The sequence below is a fragment of the Panthera onca genome, chromosome F2, assembly GCF_046562875.1.
Source record: "Panthera onca isolate mPanOnc1 chromosome F2, mPanOnc1 haplotype 2, whole genome shotgun sequence".
In the NCBI taxonomy this organism is placed as follows: Eukaryota; Metazoa; Chordata; class Mammalia; order Carnivora; family Felidae; genus Panthera; species Panthera onca.
Window position 1 is genome coordinate 59,224,417 of NC_138356.1, and position 22,073 is coordinate 59,246,489.

Here is a 22,073-nt window from a genome sequence, read left to right on the forward strand (position 1 = left end):
CATTTAAAAAAAGAAAAGAAATAGCCCCTAAAGAGGATTTGACATGAAATAATGCAATTTATTTTAGAAAAGATTTATAGCACTATCAACTTACTGAATTTTTGACAAATTTCAGTTGAAAGTGTTGAACAATGCTGAAAAATGTCTATGAATTTTTAATTTATTATTCTTAAAAAAACATGCTAGGTGAGTCATCATGTTGAAATTACGATACTGCATGTTTTCTTTTCCTCTGTGGGGTCCTATTTGAAATCTTTCCAACAGTATGAAATGGAGATCAGTTTATAATATTTCCCAAGTTTGGTTTTTATGTTGTTTTGCTTTTAATCTTGCTATACATTGCTTTTACTTTTTATACTTTCCTAAGATTTCTGTTTGTTTAGTTTTTCAATTTTTATAATATTAATATTACATTCATGATTTTTAAAAATAGTTTAAATAAAATATATAAGATTTTATGCATATCAAAATTTTTGCTAGTTTTCTAATAAATGTTAGTTGCAGGTAACCATACTGTCCTATAATGTTTATACAGCCAAGTAAGTTTTTATTTGCCAAGGCAAACATTTAAAATATGTCAAGCATTCCAATGACCTCTTTTCAAGCCATTTTTTTACAATGCAGTTTAGTGTGATGTTGAGAGTGTAATACCCAGAGTTAGGTAGATTTGTGTTTGTGGGAAATAAGTCGAAAAATTCTGTATGCTTGCACCAATGGGTTAACAAGGCTTAGGGTGGAAAGCCATCACAGGGCAAAAGCCCAAGGCCAGTCATTAAGTAAGACAAAGCATAGAAGTGGAAAGCCACCATCAGGAGAAAATGGCCAAGGTTAATCACTAAGTAAAACAAGGCTTAGGGTGGAAAGTTGCCTCAACACGAGGGAAGCATCCAAGAACAGTTAGAGGTGGAAAGCCGCTATGGGGCAAAAGCACCCAAGGTTAGCTAAAAGGGTGCCTTGTTAGCCTTGAGGCAGCATGCTTCAGCAATCTTAAACTTTGGAGATAACAGCTACTTGGCTGTATCACCCACAGAGAAACACTGTCCATCTTACGTCTGGTGCCAATATATCATTGTGCTTTAATCTCAACTTCAAATGCCACTCACCTGGCCCTTTGCTTTTTACACACACAAGTGCATGGTCATTATCTTATCGTTTTCTTCTGCACGTTCACCACATATGTAAACCCTTAAGAGCTCAATAAATATGGAGACAACCCCTGTTCAGGGCTCTTGTCTCCTCCCAGACATTAGCCTTTCTAGTATTCAATTCTGTGTCTGCTCTCTTGCTGGACAAGAGAGAACTCCAGATTCAAAGTCTGCAACAAGGTTTCAAATTCATTTTTTCAACTATTTCAATGCCTAATATGTCCCAGGTACTAGTTACATGCCAAAGTCCTTGCCCTTTGGGGGAGGTTGTATTCTAGTATATACTAAAAGCTAAATTTAGAGTTAATATACAATTTGAGAGTATTCTCTGCTCATATTCGTATGACATGTAAAACCTTGGGTCAGTTAATTAACTGCTCTGAACTTCAGTCCCTTTTATCTGAAGACTATGGGTAATCATAGTCCTAACTCATACAGTTATTGTGAGATCACATGAGATAATGCATATAAAATGTTTATCAAAACATCAAGTACATTATAGGCAAAATCATATAATATTATGGTGATTATTAATAAAATGTTAGCTGTTTTCCCTGCTGTGGATCATGTAGTGCCTAATGGTTTTTCATAAACTGTAGCAGCATTAGAGAAAAATCACATTTTATTCTTCTTTTTTCCTTTATTTTTGTACATCTCACAATGTGGTAATGTTTTCAGTGCTGAAAATGAAGTCCTTAGGAAACCCTACTGTTTTTAAAATATATTAAATGTAGTAATGATCTGTTTCACTTTCTTGAGCTCATTTTCCTGGACATCATCATGAATCAAGGATTATTGCATCCTTCCTTCAGAAGCATTGCATGCGCCAGACATTGTCAGTTATCGTGGGTTTGAGAAGGAGTTGCAGTTTCTGACTATAAAATCTATTATAACCTCCACAGTGTGACCCAAAGACCAACACGTTGTGTTCTTGCCACAATTAAATCTGGTAGCCATGTTATTCAAATATATAAGAGTTGTTGGATTTACATTTGGGTTTTTAAATAAATAATTTGTTAGTGAAATTTTAATGCCCAACTTAATTTTTGATAATATAAATGATAAACTATTTTTAACCTACACATACGCTTTCTAAATTAACAGTTTATTCCTTGAAAAATAATGTTTGGATTATGGTAGTATGATTCATTACTTTGAAAGTACTATGACTATGTTCAAATAACACTGTTTAATAAGGTAGTTTTAACATTTCATGACTTACATGCCACTTACAATAATAGGGATATATGAATTTTACAATGATTTTTATGATAGAGATCCACTTTGAGAAAGCAGAAGAAAGAACAATTGAGATAACCTACAATTATAATAAGATCTAATAATAAATTAATTGTGAATAATTAATTTAGTAACTCCACTGGTTATACTGGAAGCAAGCATACACTGATTTTATTTCATGTGTTACTGATTCCATTTGCCACCACCATAATTCCACCTATAGAACCTTTCTCTGCCTTTCTCTTCTTTGTGATGGGCTGAACTAATGGGCTAAGTCAACCTGAACCCTCTGATTTCTGGCTTTCAATTATGTTCAGAGGGTGGGATGCACTGGCAGAAGACTGCTGAATAGGAGGAGAGAGACGTCAACATATCTCCATCCCTATTCTCTTCTTGTCATGTTACCCCATTTTTGCAAGATGCTGAGTCCTTCTAGGAAAAAAGCTCTGGCTCTGATTCCAGGTTCCTTAGCAAGTGCATCCTTACTGTCTTTGCTACTTCAGACTTGAATGGCGATGGTTTTCTGTTTTTGGTTAGTTCCCAGTTGTCTTAATATCCTTTTCATGATTTCATGATTTCTTTAACTCTGCACATATTTCTGAACCTATCTTCACCAAATTATCTTCAATTAGTCTTTTTAATTTTTTAATTTTATTTTAAGTTTATTTATTTATTTTGAGAGAGACAGAGACAGTGTGAGCAAGGGAAGGGTAGAGAGACAAGGAGAGAGTGATAGAATCCCCAGCAGGCTTCACACTGCCAGTGCACAGCCCAAAGTGGGGCTTGGACTCACGAAACCATGAGATCATGACCTGAGCCAAAACCAAGAGTTGGACCGACTGAGCCACCCAGGTGCCCCAAGTTAGTCTTTTTTAAAATTAGAAGTCCATTTCTTGCTGGGTTTTAATTTCTAAACATTGCAAAATGATACTGGTATTATTAATTTGGAAAATAACAGCATTGGAGGCTAAGGGCAGAGTCTAGAGCCAGACTACCTGGGTTTGAATCCCACCTCCACAATGGGCAAATTACTTAACCTCACCCCAACTCAGTTTCTTTTCTTAGAAAATGGACCTGATAACTTCACACCTGTCTCACAGTGTTGCTTTGTGATTATCAAATGAGTCATCTTACGTAAACCACTTTAATCCATGACTTATACAGAATATATCCTAAATGTTACCTATTATGTTATTTGTGGTAAAAACAGTGTGTAATGAGATGAAAGAACAACGAATGCATTCTTGATGTGCGATAAAATGTTTTCTGAGAAAGTGAAACAATAATACTGTAATGTCAGTGCAAATAATTGCTTTTTCTACAAGATTGTCCACATACTCATATTGATCAGGTTATAGATGGTTAAATGACAGCTTTGCCAGTGAATTTTTAAAGACATCTACAATTTTTTTTCTGCCTCTGGTGAGTTTTCTTTCACATGGGATGATTGTGTTTTCCTACCTGAATCGTTTACAAAAGCCTCTCAAAAAATAATAATATTCTCAAATATTCCAGGGTTTTGGAGGGATCAAAGGGATATAGTCCCTGGTTTGATTTTCCCATAGCTGATGAGTTTCTGTTCCTTATTAAGGATATTGAACCCTTTTACATTCAACTACCTAAGCAAGGAGGCAGATATATTTTTCTCAGAAGCCCAATCTGCCATGATTTCTTTAAACCCCAACATTTGGATACCATATAGAACTGTATTCAGTCCCAGCTAGGATGGGAGCAGAAGCAATATAACTTATGGAAGGCAAAATTAACACAAAAATCATATTACAATTTTACCTTTTTGCTAGGAGCATAGTGTAACATCACTTCCAAGAACAGAAATGTAGCTTTGTTGGAAAGTAAAGAAGCAAAGTGTAACTTCCACGTTGTCAGCAAACAGTTGTTGACCTAAATCAAAGGTAAATTGAGGCAAGCTCAAAATTTTTAAAAAGACAAGCCTATTTGAGAATCGCAGAGGAACCACAGTTCAGGAGACACAAACTATAGCAAGCTACAGGCAAGTCCATTGAGTTTGGGGTGGACTGAATTTGTGGGCAAATTCATGGGAAAGAGGGGTGAGTTCAGAGTCTGTTAAAATCAAAAGCAAATGGAGACCAGCTTTGAAAATTCCCTGAGCACACAGAACCAATCCGGTCATACAAACAAAGCTCAGTTCATCTTATTTTGTGAGACCATCCTGACCTGGGTCATTTCTGGTTCATGCCTCTGGAAACCATAAACAAAACTTCCCAAGGTTGTGATGAGACAGCTCCTGGCCAACTCTCTAGCATTTAAGAAAATTCCCATATTACCAGTTTTCTGTAAATCAGGCATTTACAGGAAAGCAGTCTCTGTCCCTCAATTTTGTTTTCCTGATGGCACATGCATGAGATTTTCCATTTTATGTACTCCAGTTCCGTTTCGGATTGAAATTCCCCCACACAGCGCACATTCACCTCAGAAGACAGCTATATATGCAAGTATATGGCATCTTTGATCATTATAGGCAACACCTTTTTAGGTGTTAAGTATCTAATTGATAGAACTTTAATTTAGTATTGATGTTTCTAGGAAGGGAACGGCTTATAGAAACTCTCTCTTTCTCTCATATATATATATATATATATATATATATATATATATACATATATACATACATACATATATGTATGTATAAGGCATTGAGTCCCTGACTAAGGTCATTATAGACTTTCTTACCATATAGACAGTTGTCAGAAGGGTCACATACGTGTCCAATGAGGGAATTTTCCCAAAGTAGGGGTGTTAGTTTTGTTTTCCCAAAACAGTTCATTTAGCCATTTTATTATATCAATATTTCATTTTTTGCTTGGACTGGTTCTGATGGAATAAGCTTGATTCTCAATTCTACCATAACTTTGTCTAGCAGAAGAATGAGCTTTGCCAATATAAATATGTCAATAAAATGTAATGTATTTTATTTGCACATATAATAACCAACTATTAATCAATAATTTATTTAAAACAAATCACAAATCACATGTCAGGCAAAAGTTGGCTGAAGTTTCTACATGAGGTAAGTCAACTGACATTGTCTAAAGATATCCGCTCTCAAAAAAAGCTATTAAGTTACCCCTTGGGCAATGGGAAGACAGAAATTCTATGTAGAAATTACATAGTTTGAAACCATTAGGAATTATAGTAAAATAGAATGTTTTCCTTAGCTGAGGCTCCAATATAGCGCTACTTTACATAGCAGAAGTGTGTCCTTCTCTGAAGAGCCAGTCCACTTCCTGCCCTGTGCTGCCAGACCATAGTAAACATAGAACCAGCAGGAATCTTAACATTGTATGCAGTAATAAAATGTATTCATGTTCACCTACAATATTCATTGAAACCCTTGACATAGCTGCAACTTCAAGTGGAGGGAAGTGATAAATAGATGGTTCAAAAAGCTTAGCTCTGTCTTCATAGGTTAAATAATAGCCTTTGTTTGTATACTTCCATCCTTTCTGAGATTTAATACACCTCCAGAAAGCTATCAATCTATCAATAACCTTGAATACATGCCAACCTCAGTTATAGACCGAAAAAAAATTGTGTTTTCAAATAGCAGTACTTTAAAAAGTGGTAAGTTCACATAGGGTATATTGCAAGCTAAAAACAACATTTTGAGGAGAGAAAGAGCAATGCCAAATGTTTTATTTTTTCAATTTAAATTTCAATATTGGAAGCAAAAAAAAAAGAGTGTCATATGCCAATAGAGCAATAGAAAATATTATAAAATAAGCTAGCTAACATTTATTAAATCTCTTGGTGATTGAGACAATAGGAAGAAAATATTTGTAAAAATAAGTACATTCATTGATAGAAAATGGTAGTGCTCTTGTCATTTATTCTACATGACATATTAATGAAATAAATTTTATTAAACATTGCATTGTAAGAAAAGAAGCAAATATTGAGTCTGCATCATATAAAAATATTTTCTTTAAAGATTCTCAGCAACTAGCAGATTTGTTTTTTACTTTATTTCCCATGTATCTTCTTTCCTCTTCATTGATGTCCCTTTAGTGAAAGTCCCAAGATGTATTCAAAATAAAATTCTAGTCAGATAACTTACTCCATAGAATCAGATATGTTGCAAGAAATAGTCAAGGAACTCCACTCTCCGCATCTAGGTCTCTTCTGAAGTATATGGAATCAAATATATTAAGTAAGAATATTCTAGTTGAGTTTAGAAACTGTATTACAAGTGTCATACATATGAGTGTAAGGAATGTACGAGAAAATATAATTTGGCAATTAACATTTGGAAGAAGACTTTTCAACTTGATCGATTTTAACAGTAATGCAGTATTTAAGTGTGTTATAGTCACTCAGCACAAACTCTGACACTGAGACACATCTATATGCACACAAGGAGATGAAGGATGGGTAAGTGTTACCTAGCACTGAAATCGAGGAGGACTTCTTGCAGAGGAAACTGGTGTGCAAAGATTTTAGTATAAGATGAAGCTTATCAAATTCAAGAAAATACAGAAAAGCATTTAGGAAAATATTAAACCTAAATTTTTCAAACTGATGAATAACAGAAAAATAGTAGACTAGAAATAGCAAGAATTCCATATCTATTATTGTGAAAAATTATATTAGACAACTTTATTTAGTATATCAATTGTCTATGCCAACTATATGTGGACTACCTGAGAGAGGTCGTTTTAAGAAGGAACTTTCCAAAGAGTCTTCCAAAGAGTCAAGTATAATCCACATAGCTCTTGAAGACAAAGAAAGAACCAACTTATTTGTCAAATGATAATTGTTATGTGAAAGAACAGATAAACTAGAGGTAGGGATGTGTCTAGAGAGGAAATATGTAAGTGGAGAAAAGAGCAAATCCTGTAGCGCACTAGAGAATGGAAAGGTGAACTGTTTATCTCTAGAGGGGACAAATAACAATTGTCATTAGACTGACCCATGTCTTAGGAGTCTAAGTAGCTATAGGGATCATTCTGCCCAAAAAATTAAGACTCCCTTATTAAACACACACTTTTAAAAAATATATGAATGATGAGAATGTAGGAAAATATCAGGCAAGAAAATGAATAAAGACAGAGACCCACAGATGTAATGAGAGTGCTATGATCAGCTTTCTCCACTAAAAATATTTGCAAATATGGTGAACATGAACTTAGTTTTTCATATACTCTCTAGAAATAAGGAAGAAAAGACTAGTCTAGTTTCTCAAGATTTTCTGTTTCTCTTATTCATAGTTTTACTACCATGTGTCTAAATGAGGGTATCTTTGTATTTATTCTACTTGGAATCTATTAGTCTTCTTGAACATATAGAGTGGATGCATTTCATCAAATTTGGGAAGATTTTGTCAATTATAACTTTAAGATATTTCCTGTTTTTTCTCTCCTCTTCTTTTGATAGTCTCATTATGTATATATTGGCATGCTTAAAGGGACCCACAGGTCTCTTGGACTCTGTCCATAATTATTCTTTTTTTTTTCTCTTTCTCTTTTCCAGATTGCATTATCTCTATTGAGCTATCTTCAAATTCATGGGTTATTTCTTCTGCCAGCTCAAATTTAATATTGAGCCCCTCTAAAGAATATTCCATTCCAGTCATTTTACTTTTAAACTCTAGAATTTTCATTTGAAAATTTCCATTTCTATGGTCCAATTCTATTTGAATTTTCTTTTGGCCCTTTCAATTATTTTTCTATTATTTTTAAATTTATATTCTTCTCCCCTACTATCCCTGGTTTTTTTTTTCTTTTTAATTTTAATTATGGACTTTTTTTCTGGAAAAATATAAACATTACTAGCAGATTTGAAGAATATTATTTTCTATCAGAGTTGATATAATTTTGTCTCATACAGGTAGTTAAACTAGAATTACTAGACTCAGATCACCATAATTCAGTCCATAATTGAACTGATTTATAGTTCAGCTTAGTATATGTAATGCATTTCTACTACCAGTTCAGTTTCACTCTTAATCTGTAGTACTCAGTGGGTCTCAACTAAAATTCTGGAGTGGTCTATGTACCGTTGGGCCACAGTCACAACAGGAACTGATCTCAAGCAAATATAAGTATGATTATTGGTGCTTCAATTATAACCTATGAGATTTTGTTTAAATACATTGTTTCTTTAAAAGTCAAATTATTATAATAACGCCATACTATTCAAATTGTTAAATAGACTAAATAAGGTAACATACACATTCAATTATGACAGGGCCAAGCATAGATTAGATTTTAATTCAGAGATAGGGAAAACAGGAATAAATATGATATATTTAAGTGTCATATTTTGTTGACTAAATTAGGCTAGGGGCTGTGTACTATACATCTTCCCTGTTCAATATTTTTCCTTCCCCAAACTTCTATATCAATGCTTTGCCAAAAAGAGATGAATTTAATATTTGGCACTAACAAGAAGTAGAAATGATTTTAAATAGGAGCTGACCAAACTCACAAAATCAGTTTATATGATTTGTACCATTAAGTTTTGGTCAAATTATAAGGTTTTCAACTGAAGATGAATTGTGTGGAATCAATCAGATTGTAAGAAAAGAGATCATTTTGTCTCTAATAGGCAAATTTGTTCAAAGCTTCGACTTATTCAGACATACTTTAAGTTTTCCAGGCTTTATATTTATAATTCCAACACTGATTAAAATTCTCGCCTAATGTACTAACATTGTTGTATTTTTAACAGGAGTGATCTGTTTCCAAAAGTCTCTGTCACCATTATGTAAGCCATATGTACAAACATTGTATAAATATTACAGTGATAATTATAGGTTGTATTAAGTATTATATAATTCTTTTCCTTACCTTAATTTTCTTATTAATTTCCACAGCATCCTTTCTGGGAAGCTGAGTGGCAATATTTTTTTTTAAGATGGAAGTCAAAATAAAATAGGAAATAAATTTTTCTAGAGATTCATGCAGCATGACAGTTGCAGAGCAATGTCTAGACCATAACTCTAGCACCTTTTATACATCTCCATAAATTACTTTTAGATGTCTTTTACTCAAATTTTCATGTATCATATCCTATCTTGAATTTAAGAGCACTTAGGACATGGCTTTTATGCAAGCAACTAACAGTGGAGGCCAGACTAGTGTAATCAAATTATAATTTACTAAATACTGTAGCACAGGTATTCTTTCAAATTAATCAACACAGCTTTTATTCTTAATTGTGTTGGACTCAGCAAGTCAGAGATTCTCCGTCTTGTGCGGTCAGATTCTACTGACATTTTACGGTAAATAATTATTTGTTTGGGGGACACATGTTTTGTGCATTTTAGGCTATTTAACAGCATCCTTGGCCCCTACCAACTAGATACCAGTAGTACTCTATTCCCAGGTTTGACAAACAAGATTGGTTCCAGACATTGACAAATATCTCCTGGGGGATAAAATGATACTCTGTTGAGAATTATTGCCATTGATGAAACTGTGGATAAGACTAATCAGGTCTTGGGGCACCTGGGTGGCTCAGTCGGTTGAGCGTCCGACTTCGGCTCAGGTCATGATCTCACGGTTTGTGGGTTTGAGCCCCACATCAGGCTGTGTGCTGACAGCTCAGAGCCTGGAGCCTGCTTCAGATTCCGTGTCTCCCTGCCGCCCCCACCTCACACCCTGTCTCTCTCCTTCAAAAATAAATAAACATTAAAAAAATTAAAATAAAAAGACTAATCAGGTCTCTGACCTGCATCAAATAAGAAACACAAACAGCAAATATGTATAAGTGAATAAATTAGATTAATATTGATTGTTCTGAATGATTTAAAAGTACTAAATGGGATGAGGTGCTAGGTGACAGGGGAGACCAAATTCCAATAACATGTTCATGGAGTACTTCTTGAGAAAGTGGCTCTGGAACTGAGATTTGAAAAATGACAAGGAGCTATCTATGTGAGGGGGTTAACAAAGTGTCAGTACCTTTTAGATTAAAAGGTGACTAAGTCGGCTTGTGCAATGTAGACAAAGCTTTGTTTAGAAGGCTTTATTTTTAAGGCAGAGATATAATGAATTTGTCTGTTGGAGAATTGAAGGAAGATTTCTTTTTCCCACCCTCCCATGGACTGAAGATAAAAATTAAAAGAAATAAGAAATTAGAAGATGGTGTCAAAAACTGTGAAGGGTCTGGGTTTTTTTTTCTTTTTAATGTTTATTTATTCTTTGAGAGAGAGAGAGTGAGAGGGAGGGAGGGAGAGCATGAGCAGGGGAGGAGCAGAGAGAGGGAGACACAATCTGAAGCAGACTCCAGGCTCTGAGCTGTCAGCAGAGAACCCGACATGGGGTTCAAACTCACAAATCGTGAGATCATGACCTGAGCAGAAGTTGGACACTTTACTGACTGAGCCACCCAGGTGCCCCAGGGTTTGTGGTTTTATCCTATTACAAGCTAACAAGTGAACCTGCCACAGTATCATGGACACTGGCAGAAGATATGAAACTCCTAGGGCTGGCACAAAAGACAAATTATTACTTACAGCAATAATAGTACTCAAATTATCCATTTTCTTGTACCAATTTCCAGAACCCCAATTCCTACAAGGTCACACAACAACAGCAAAGTATCAGGGACTGAAATGTGTTACATAACAAGAGGGGGACCCAAATTTTGGAAACCCAAATCTTCTATAATGACAATAAATGTACCCCGGTGGGAAACACTGTCAATATAATGCTGAACTATAAACAAACCTGCACTAACCAAGACTGTTGGCCATACACACATCCTTTGTTTAAAAAAAAATTTTAATCTTTATTTTTGAGAGAGAGAGACAGAGGGTGAGAGGGGGAAGAACAGAGAAAGAGGGAGACACAGAATCCCAGGCAGGCTCCAGGCTCCTAGCTGTCAGCACAGAGCCCGATGCAGGGCTCGAACTCACGAACCCTGAGATCATGACCTGAGCCCAAGTCAGATGCCCAACTGACTGAGCCACCAGGCCCCCCTACACATATCCTTCAAAAGATAGCACGGAACAAAAAGGTAGTTAGTGCCTCTCAATGCAAGACATGTAGAAATGAGAGAGAACTGTGGACAATTGTAGAACATATGGGAATAGTATTATGGACTGAGTAGAGTCCTCCCCAAATTCATATGTTGAGGTCCCAACTCCCAGTGTGAGTACATTTGGAGATAGGGCATTTAAAGGAGAAATTAAGGTTGAATGCCAAGTGGGTGGGCCCTCATCCATTATGATTGGTGTCCTTATAAGTAGAGGGAGAGACACCAAGGATATACACACACCAAGTAAAGGTCATGTGAGAACACAGTGAGAAAGCAGCCCTCTACAAGCCAAGAATAGAGGCCTTAGGAGCAACCATGCCCTCCAACACCTTGGTCTTGGATTTTCAGGCTCCGGAACTGGGAAAAAATTTCTGTTTTTGAAGCCACCCAGTCTGCGGTATTTTGTTAGGGTAGCCAGCAGACTAATACAAATAATAAGCATATTTGAAAACTTAAAATCTAGATTATTTATTATATAAAGAAAGAGTCTTCAGACAGAAAGAACAAGAAGGCATAAGCTTCATCAATACATAGGAGTACTTGGTGTCAGAAAACTTGACGAGTCTGATATTTCACCTACGTACCAGCTAACAAGTTAGCAGTTTACAGTTTGGGAGATTCTGGTAGAATATATGATATTCTGACGGGATCGGAGGAGAGGGATAGTTTGGTACTCACAGCAATAGCAATAGCCAGATGATCAGCATTTTTTTCCTGGTTCCCTGAGCCCTACCTCCTAGAGGACATTGGGCTTTATAAAGAAAGTTCAAGGACACAGGAACATGCAGTAGTTCAGAGTGCAAGAAAAGTAATCTGAGCTTAGGGAATTGGAATCTTTTCTAACGGCCAGTAAGTATGCTCCCCCCTTTGCCCTAGAAGACTCTACGTCTTCTATGTATATAATCCCACCTGACCTTTGCGCCAGATGAGAAACTATCTGTGTCTTCTTAAGCTGTTTGCTATATAAACATCCTTGAAAAGATGTATAGACATGAGAGAACAATCGGGAATTACCTTTCAACGTTAAGAAGAGAGCAGAGAAGAAAGAACCAGCGTATTTTTGTGTGCGAAATGTCTTGCGTGTTTTTTCTGTTGCTAGGTATCTTTGAAAAGGTAGACTGTGTGGTTGCCTCTAAAGTGCAATTTAAGAAGATGATGTGTCCTATTGCAGAGATATTTCTCCCTTTAGTCATAGCTAATATCTGAAGTGCTACCTTGCATTTTAGCCCTTGTGAAAAATATTATGCCATCCCTAAAGTCTTCTTTTCGAAAAACAAATAGTTCTGGGAGAGATAAAACACTGTAAGTAACATTTTAGTGTGACGTAAATTTAGCCTAATGATTTTCCTCCTAACAAGAGCAGTGGGAGCACTGCCAATCGTGGTAAGAAACCCTCTAAGGTGGGAAAATATAAGAAGAAAAAGGAAGTTTTAAAGACACCTTAACAATATTTATATGAAGACTCTTTATCTTGTTCTTATGCGGCAATAATATTCCATGTTTAGAATTATACCGTAGTACCATTGGCTAGTATGTTTACAAAACATATGCATAATTTTTTTAGTGCTTACTAATTTTCCAAAACTCCATTCTGAATCAAGTTTAAAAATTAGTCAACATAGTCAATAAAGTAAAGGATTTCTATATGCAAATCTGTAATTCTACTCTGAATAAAAAATATACGTGTACACACATATATTTTTTATTTATACTATACTTACTTTTATGCTTGTACTATACTTATTAAAAGTGTGTGTGTAGGGCACCTAGGTGGCTCAGTCTGTTAGGTGTTGGACTCTTGATTTCAGCTCAGGTCATGGTCTCACAGTTTGAGGGATCGAGCCTCATGTCGGGCTCCACACTGACAACACAAGCCTGCTAGGGATTCTCTGTCTGCCCTTCCCCTGCTCTCTCTCTCTCTCTCTCTCTCTCAAAATCAATAAACTAAAAAAAAAGTATGTGTGTATATATACATACATATTTATAACATATATAGTTCAAGTCCTAAAGAGACTATTCTATTTCATAGGCATTTGAAATGAGATGAAAATACAGCATACGAATGTCATGTACGTGACACAAACCATAAATTCCAAAGCTATGTAGAGGGAGGGCAATGCATTATAAAGAAATATGAACAGAAAAGGCATCTTTAAAGAAAGATTTCTCCATAAGAGATAGAAAGAATAGGTACAGATAAGAATAGTGAAGGTATGGTAAACTGGAAATATATGACAGTATAAATGATTAAAGACAGGGATGTTGTTACAGACTGAATTGTGCCCCCCCCCCCCCAGAAATGCCTGTGTTGAGACCCTAACCTCCAATGTGACTACTTGGAGAATAGGGCCTTTAAGGAGTTAATCAGGATTGCATGAGTTCAGAATGGTGGTCTCTAATCCAATAGCACTGATGTCGATATAAAAAAGGGGAGAGACATTGAGCTCTCTCTTTCTCTGCAAGTGCAAAGAGGAAACACCTTGTGGGGACACAGTGAAGAGATCGCTCTCTGAAAGCCAGGCAGAGAGGCTTCCCCAGGAAGGAACTTGGCTGGTACCTTGCTTTTGGACTTCCAGTCTCTAGAACTGTGAGAAAATACATCTCTATTGTTTAAGCCCTCCAGTCTGTGGTATTTGGTTATGGTAGCTTGATTCAACTAACAGATAAGTTAAACATCTTTAGAGATAGTTCATAAGCACTTTAACTAGGCTAAATTACAAATGGCTGTTTGTAAAGTGACAGAAACTCCAAATATTTGAAAATAAGCAAATGAGTAAATAAGTGAATGGTGCATGAATGAGTGAATGAAATAAAAATAAGTCTATAACAAATGTGGAGAGCCTTGAAAGGGAAGCTGAAGAATTATTTTTTGGTAGCAGGAAGTAACCATAATTCTCTACACAGTGGTGACCCACAGTGAACACAGTATAAGAAGATTTACGTGTAAGCCATTTACGTCTTTGCACTTGGGAGAAGAGAGACCAAATGCAGAGCGTTTTACTAAAATCCATGGACAGGGTGCCCAGGTGGCTTAGTTAGTTAAACGTCTGACTCTTGACTTCGGTTCAGGTCATGATCTCACTGTTCATAAGATTGAGCCCCACATCAATCTCTGCACTCACCACAGGGAACTTGCTTGGGATTCTTTCTCTCTCTCTCCTCCCCCCTTTGCCCCTTCCCTGCTTACTCTCTGTCTCTCTCTCTCTCAAAATAAATGAATAAACATTAAATAAATAAATAAATAAATAAATAAATAAATAAAATCCATGGTGTGATGAGCACTTGTCCGGAGAGAGGAAGAATCGTGCTTATAAAGAGGAAAGGAAGGTTGGAAAAGCAATACGAGAAGTCAGGGGCTGATTTTCTATGCAAGCGAAGAGGAGTCCAATATGGATCCATGCCTTAAATCCTAAGGGAAGAGTGGGTGGTGACACTGAATTCAGGTGTGGGAGTCAGCTTTGGTGGAAAGAAAATGTTAAGTTGGAAAAAAAGACCTGGGATGACAACTGAGTATATGAGGGTCAGTGTCTAGGAGATTGTTGCTGATGGAGACCAGGAGCCTGAGGGAGAGAACTCAAAAAGGGGCGGAAAAGGGACTGTGCCATCATCCACATGGAAGTGATCGCTGAAATTACAGAGCTGATTCCATCTTAAAGGTAGACAGTATTGGTGAGCAAGAGGAAACAAGAGTTCAGTATGGGACAAACTTTGAGCTAAATAATTAATTTTGGTAGCTTCTGCTTTGATTCTTCTCTGCTCATCTCAGTATACCGTCTTCTTCATGAGCTCATCCTAAGCAAGTCTTAGAGTAGCTTTAGATTTATCAGCTGTCAATATGCAGAATTTTCTAGTAGACTTGGGCAGGACACTAGGTATCTGTGTGATCTGTTAAACATTGTTTTCTTTAATATTTCAGAGTTTCTATGACTGGACCTATGAATATGATTGAAATACCTTGCCCATCAGAACTGCAGCTCTGTTCTGCAAGTCATGGGCTTCAAAATTAATTGTCAACGTTAATACAGTGGTTGCTGTATACCAGGCACTGTTCTAGTGTTCTATGAGTGTAATTTCACTAATGTCTCAAACATTCATAGTAGTAGATACTATAATTAATTTCCTTTTATAGATGAGAAATCTAAGGCCCATAGAATTTGAGTAACTTGACCAAAGTCCAGATTTTGTGCCATGGTGTATTGGATCGAGGGCCCATACTCTTAACCACACTACATAGACAATGAAATAGAATTTAAACATTGATTTGAATGTTTTTATAGATTATAATGTTACAGAGTCTTATGATTTATCCATGTCCTATCTAGATAGGAACCAGTTTTGTTTTGTTATCTTTATGTAAGAAGTACTAGTACAAAGAGCAAGTGAGGGTGAGTGGCCCACATTTTTCTAACAAAACCTTGAAGATTTCTATAACTCAGAACATTGTAATGGTAAAAAAAAAGAAAATTCATGGGACTCATATTTTGTGTACAGAATACTTCTTAAAATTTTGTTTGAGATTATGCAAACATGAGGTTGATATAAAATAGGTAAAGCATTGATGTTTCACTTGAAACAAATTGTTATAATTCTCCCATTAAAATGGATCAAAGGAAATGCTAATATATTAAAATTTGAAATATGACCTATTTTTTTTTGTTTCCTAACACTTCCTCAATAATTATAAAATAGTTGAGTCAATAGAAGTTATATATCCACTGAAAGTGAGCCAGCCAATGAGGGATAAGGTCCTGATTCTGATGAAACATTATGTCAGTTGAGATCTTGAGACCAAAACTATGACACTGTTTCTACCTGTAAAGAAAAAATGGGACCTGCAAAGCTAAGCCATGAATAGTAACATCTAGTTAAAACTCATTTATGCCACAGAAATAGGTACCTACCAATGGTTGGGTGGGGGGTGACACAACTTGGTGCCGTTTCTATTTCATCATATTGGGATGTGATAAAAATCAATCATACTCATAAATACTCAATATTCTTGGGAAGAATATCACATTTATCCTTTGTCTCCAAAATTACCTATCAACATTTTACTTGTGCACATTTTCTCCATTTCAGGCTGTCACAGGTGTCATCATCCATAAAATCTGTCCTCTTTAGTTCCCTTCTCCATTTCAAGCATCAAAAGATTCCTCCCTCCACCGCTTATACCTGCAGCTTACCATCGTCTCTGAAGCCTCCATGCAAAATGACTCATCCTCAAACACTTGTACTTGAACCTGAAATGGTATTGTACTAACAGCTCCTTGATAAAAGTGGTGCTGTCTCTATAAATGATTCTTACGCAAATGGAAGATTATATATCTCCATATATCCATATAAATCATATTTCTGTCCCTTCCATACAAAGGAGGAAGTTCATTTTCATTCCCAGAGTAGCTAAGTGACTTTCTCAAAGCATCATAGTAGGCACACAGTTGAGGTATAAAGCCAGGACTTCAGACTAAGAGTTTGTTATTTTCCTCACTATTTCTCAATTTTTTTAAAATACAGTGTTGCCATCCTTTTATATTCATGATATTAAGAACTCTCTTGGGCGCATTTATGGGGTAGGAGAGAGCAAGCAGGGTGGTCTCATTTTTAAGTAATAAGGCATTTCTGCTGACCAAGAGATAAGGTGAATCACCACGTGGTGGAATATTGATGGCAGCCTAAGCAAATGTTGATTCTGCATATTTATCCAATTATAGAGAATAGAAATATCTAGATAGCTACATTCTAGCTAAGTAGATTCTTCTTTTGGAGGAGGTTTCTACTTAAGGAAAAAAGAAGAATACAATTTGAGAAACAAGCACCAGTATTTTCAGGTACCTGGGAGATATAGTTTTGTCACGTAAAGTCAAGCAAGTTGAAATAGTCAAGACTGTATTTCAGACAAGTAGGACCCAATGTAAACTAGTTCAGGTATGAGGGAAACTGTACCAGTGGGACTAGCAAATTTCACGTAACTGCTCTACTGCTTAGTTGGGTGTCATGGCTAAGTGGAACTATTAAAGTCTGCTCTGTCTTTCATCACTTCTTTCTGCCTGATTTTCTCAGATCAACTTTTTCTGCGTGATTGGAAATGTGACAACCTGCACAATTTCATATCTCTTGGCTTTGCTATTAGAGTGACAGATGCTCTGATTATTGAAAGTTTGAAAGCTGTCGTCCTCCTAGTCTGATTTGCTAAGAGATAACCATCTTTAAATCAAGCAGATATTGAAACAGGACAGGGTCACCTAGCACAAACATGGGCACTGGGGTCCCATGTCCGTGCATCAGAAAAAGACATTAATGATAGAGCAGAAAGTGCAGCCACACATAACAATTCCTCTTCCTTCTTTAGGAAAGGGATAAAATGATGGTGACAGAGGGAGATTTTCTTAAATATAATACATAAACATGGCTGTGGAGGCTGAGTTTGAGACTTACAACTACCTGGATGCATTCAGAGCCATGTTGGTTTGGAAGCTGGTTAGGGAGGAAGTGTCTATTTGTGAGTAAAGTAACACAAGAATTTCGTCACACCATGTTAATCGGATCCCTAATACCATGTAACTCTGTCAGATCAGCAGCACTCTCAATGCCAAAGGTTATTACAATTCCCATTAATTCTGTGATTAATTCCCCAGGAATTTTGAAGAAGAGAATTCCACCTGGGTCATAATAGTATATATCTGCAACAAAAACACCAAAAGACAATTCATCCAGAAGCTGCAAATACTCAGCAAAAGATGGAGTTAATTAACTTGGCTTTATATGCAACAAAGGTGGCTAAAGTGAATAATTTAGGTCCTCAAATGAATATCGATTTCTTCTACTCAAAGAAAACTTGCTAGCTTTCCCATGTGTTATGCCAAAACCTAACTAAGAATATGTCTACTTTCTTATTCTTCTGTCTCCTTGGCCTTTCCTCACTCCCCAATTTGCTTGCCAGTATTTCCAACTAATGTTTATAACTGCCTTAATTCCCCCATAAACTAAAAATGTAATAAGACACTGCAAACTATAGCTCTTTCTTTAGTGATGTGTTGGGTGGAGCAGGGTTTGATATTCTCAGTCAGCCGTTTATAGCCAGAATTATGAAAGCCATTTTTGGCACTAGACTGAAGGCATGATAAATGGGAGCAATGGACATGCTAAACAGAAAAGCAATTGCTCCCACATGAAGACTTTGCTATTTTAGTCATAAATAGCCTAACTAAAATTATTATACAGCTTATTAGGGAAATGAAGAGTGAATTAGTAAAAATGTTTGGTTTTAATATTTCATTTTTCCACCATTATTATCATTTATTTATTTGTGAAGTGATGACAGGTACTTGGCCTAATCAAGCTATTAGAAAAGACAGAGTTCCTGCCCTAACAATTTCCTACGAAAGTGCACAAATTCAGGAAGTAAGATATAGTTTGGTTTATATAGGGATGAGGTCTTTTTTTGTTTGATTTCTTTTTCAGAAAAGTAGTGACATTTACTGCTAATTTTTTTTTCTTTTTACTTAAGGGAGGGGGTGATTGATTCCCTCCTTCCCCCAGAAAAAGACTTCTGTTAATAAGTAACATTTAGCAGAAATTCAATATTATAAAGGAAAGAAACTTAATTGGATTATACTATGCTTATAGAAAACCATTACAATATCGGATATGCTTAATTCGTATATATCCATTATGCTACTAGACAATGATACCAACAAAACATTTTCTGAGCAAGAACATCAATTGGAAAAAAAGAAAAGAAAGAATGGTTTAAAAATAAGCACAAACTTGGCCACATAAATAGAAATATAGAAGCCACAACTCTCAGTCTGATAATCTGTCCATGAATTATGTTCTTTTAAAGACCAAAAGGAACTACTGTGTTACCAATAATTTTTCATTATGTCGTTTATGGAGAAAAAAAGAGACACAGCTTTTTCCCGTCCTTTCCCCCCCAAAAAATCTTTTGCCGAAAAACTTCAAATGTACTGTTACCATTCCTGTGGACAATGGAATGAGTACCCTGAAACTGTGCTTTTGAATTTGCTTGCAATTAGTGGTGATTGATTGTATCCATATTTGATAAATCATTTTTGGGTTAGCGACAAAACAAACACTGATGCTTCAAAACCAAAGCGCAGATGGGAAATAAAGCCAGAAAAGACAGCTTCCAAACCTTTTCTCTGACCCTTGAATTATGTTTTAAAAGATTTTTATCATCCTGCTTTCAAAGTTTTGTAGGAGTGGGTGCATTCTCTTTTTGATACTTTACACCAGAGGTTACCTGTCTTTTCAGTTATAGACTCTAAGAAAATCTCAGAAAATTCATGTGCAAGATGTTCCATTTTGGTCTACTGCATTTTTCTTTGGCAAATGTTGCAGCTCGTCAGCATTACAAAGTATGACAGTTTCCAAAGCACTGGCTGCCAGCAGGACAACAGGAAATACCCACCACAATAAAAGAGTTTATAGTATTTAAAAACTTATTTTCCAGGAGCAGAAAAACTGATCTTCTCAACAGGCAAATTTAAAACACTTCACAATTAGAAAACAAAACAAAACAAAACAAAACTATGCTTCACTTTGTCTCATAATTTTTTCAAACTGCTCTAGTTGAAAGATATTTCATACATTCAAGGAAAATCAGCAAACAGTTATGGTAAACCACATGGCTTTGTTTCTTCTGAGGATGAAAGCATTTCAGAGTGAAAGACCAGAAAAGCTGATGACTAAAAATAAATTTACATACATATTTCTTTGATAAAATAGAGCTTTTGTAGTTATAAACCACTCCTGTGTGCGGTCTAACCATTAAAATATCATCATTTTTTTTTTCTTATTCTCTCCAGGGTATATTTAAGATAACCCATTTGCAGGTGTACATTGAAAAACTCTATTTTTTATTTCCTCTAATTTTCAAATTTATAGACATCTACAAAACGGATTTGAACAGCCAGATAAATAAAAGTATTCTTTTAAGTAAGTTTAGTAGTTACATCCAATAGAAAGAAGGATCTGCCAGAAGAGAGGCCCTTAATCTGTTTCCCAGCCAAGGGAAAACATCACCAGTAAAAAGTATTCCCAGACCAGGGAGAACAAAGTTCTTCATTCACAAAGTGAAAGACGCCAAGGACAACCAGAATGTTTATTGAAATCCAAGGAATAGCTTTGATTGCAAAATGTTCAATCTAAGTGGAACTAAAAAGTACTTTGTGGATACTTGCAATTTATTGAAATCAGGAAGAGATGCATATAGTCATTATCCTTTCATGAAATTTCTTTGTATACCTCCATATTTACTTGAATTTTAAAGTAGATTGTGTTCTATACATCAAACTCTTGTGTTTGTGGGTTTGTTTGTTTTTTTCATAAAATCACACCCTTTGGCAAACTACTTCAGAAACAGATCACATTAAAACCCTATTCTAATCCAACACTTCTTTCTTTCTTTTTGTTTCTTTTCTTGTGTCTAAAATCTACTTCATGGATATTAAGGTATATATTTTCTTTTTTTTTTCTTTTTTTAAATGTTTATTTATCCTTGAGAGAGAGAGAGAGAGAGACCGAGCACGAGCGGTGGAAGGGCAGAGAGAGAGGGAGACACAGAATCTGAAGCAGGCTCCAAGCTCTGAGCTGTCAGCAGAGAGCCTGTTGCAGGGCTTGAACTCACCAGCTGTGAGATCATAACCTGCACCCAAGTCAGACCCTTAATGGACTGAGCCACGCAGGCGCCCCACGAAGGTATATATTTTCTCACAAAACAATGCAAGAGAACACCTGGCATCGTATGATCAAGTGGAGAAAATTTACAAATTGTGAGGAGTAAATTTCAGTCAATATGATCAGTAGTTATTATCTATTGGAAGATAAACATAAAGCAACTTGTCAGTTGTTACCATCCTCTTGTTACCTCCTCCACGATGAGAGACTAACCTACAACGATGGGCATGAAATGGCAAAGCAATGAAATCTCAGAAATTTTCAGTCACTGTAACTTGAAAACAGTTAAACAGAAAGCCTAATGCACCCTTGTGAATATACACAGTTTGGAAATAATTCTATAAGATTAAATACATGTCATTCTTTCTCCTCAAAGGAGCCAGTTATAAATCATGTATTTCAATTTAGCATAAAGAAAATAGTTTTATGACAAAATACCAAGAGGTAGAGAACATTCAGAATGAGACAGAAAGAGTTAAAACGATAAATAGTCACTATTAACAGGTGACAATTGATAGACCGGAATAGGTTATTTGTATTTTGCTGCATAGAATGGTTGACTAAATTAATGCTTTATATTCTCATTTCATTGTATTGCAGGATGTCTTCTTAGCTAGTCTTAAAAATGTTCAGATATATAGTGAACAACTGAACCAGAAAAAAACTTATCAATAATGCTCCATGTTGGTTGGTATGAGGGCAAGTCAGAGTCAATCTTCGGATGTACAAGTGCTTGGCATACTCTCACCTATTAGTTATTTATTAGCCATGACAAGTATAACCAAGATCAAAAACTCTGAATCCATTATTGCCACAGATTTCCCATTCTAAACACTCAAGAAAGACACTTGCAAATTTGCAAATATAATGCAAATCAGACAAGACCAAAAACTGCATTAGAGCTCCTCAGTTAGACATTTCTGATCACCTGAGATAGTACGTGTGTGAACTGCAACAGTTCCTTTTTCA